The sequence below is a fragment of the Gracilinanus agilis genome, chromosome 2 (assembly GCF_016433145.1).
Source record: "Gracilinanus agilis isolate LMUSP501 chromosome 2, AgileGrace, whole genome shotgun sequence".
In the NCBI taxonomy this organism is placed as follows: domain Eukaryota; kingdom Metazoa; phylum Chordata; class Mammalia; order Didelphimorphia; family Didelphidae; genus Gracilinanus; species Gracilinanus agilis.
In genome coordinates this window covers 214438022-214439676 of record NC_058131.1, presented here as the reverse complement: position 1 = coordinate 214439676, position 1655 = coordinate 214438022, and positions in this window count along the sequence as shown.

Sequence of the window (1655 nt, the reverse complement as noted above, 5' to 3'; positions counted from 1 at the left end):
GAAGGAAGGAAGGAAGGAAGGAAGGAAGGAAGGAAGGAAGGAAGGAAGGAAGGAAGGAAGGAAGGAAGGAAAGAAGGAAGGAAAGAAGGAAAATATATCTTTATATTCTAATGGGAGAATGGCTTTTGTCTTGTTACCAATCCAAGAACCATCCTGAGTACTGCTTCCTATCCAAGAGGAGATGATTTACAACAGAATGAGTCTTAGGACAGCCAGTTATCTGAATGAAGGTGAATACCTCAAACATACCTCTTCCCTGTATAAGCAATTTGGAACCAGGAATACAATGACCTCCTGCCTCAGTAAGACCAGAGACTGGACATCTAGTCTTTGTCAAACACATGCCATCTCCTCCACATATGAATGTGCCTTTTTTGGAATTTAACAGTCATATTAACATTACTTTTGTTACTGTGAAGGACCTGACAACATATAACTTTATGAATCTACTCAGAATCCCTTTAAAGATGAATTGTTCTCTTTAGACAAACAGTCTCCAAATTTGGAGCTGAAGAATCCTGGATGGTTACATTTTAGATTATCGGCCAATCAGAGGATGGAAAGATGGATCACATCCACCCTTGCAGAGAATGCCAATACTGGGTCTAGTCTCTAGCATAAGCACACCTAGTCCTATTCCCTTTAATTCTTAGTCCCTTCCATCTCTGTTGTACAAGTTCTCATATCTACCCTTCTTATCCTGATATTGGCCTAGTTAGAACCTAACCACTGCTGTGGTACCCACAGTAGCAATTGCACTGATTTCATTGGGAGAATCCTTTCTCTCCATCCTAGTATATCAAAGGGAAGTCTCAGGCATATAAGGCTACTATATAAAGGATCTGCAGAAAGATAAAAGGAAAGGATAAAAGTGAGAGTGTTGAATGAGATATGATATCCAAGACTTGGAAGAATGTTCATACCCAACACATTATATATCTTTGGAAGACCTTTTCACTTTGCCCTCCTGAGGTATAATGTACAGTAGCAGGATTATTGAGTTGATAAATAAAATAATTTAATGATTTTTCTTTTATAGATTCATTTTCCACTCTCATTCCTCTGGATTACCTAGTGGCTGGGATGGTACCCCTCAAAAAGCAGGTTCTAAAATCTAAGTTGCTTAGCAGCAAATAATAATTCATAATCTCTGATTACATTTTGTGAGTGTTTCACAGAATAACTATAAATTGCTTGTCATTATATCTCATTACAATCTTTCCTATCAAAGCACACTCTTGTCATAAATGTTTCTATTTTTGTCAAGGGCATATCATCTTTTCAGTTCAGAATCTCAGTTCCATCTTTGACTTTTTACTCTCATCCCACCTACCTAATCAGTTGACAAATCTTGTCATTTCTACTTCTACAAATCTCTTCCATCATTCTTCTCTCCATTCACATTCTCTTGGTGCTTTTCACATGGACTACTCCAATAGCTTCCCTGTTGGTCTCCTTGCCTCTATTCTCTCTAAAACTCCAAACCATCTTCAAGCCAGTTACCAAAGTGAATTTTGTCAAATTCAGTTCTGCACTCCCCTACTCATTAAACTCTGGTGACTTCCTATTGAATCTAGAGCCAAATATTATTTTATCTTTATTTCATCCTTTTTAATTACTATTTTCAGTGGTATATATATATATATATATATATA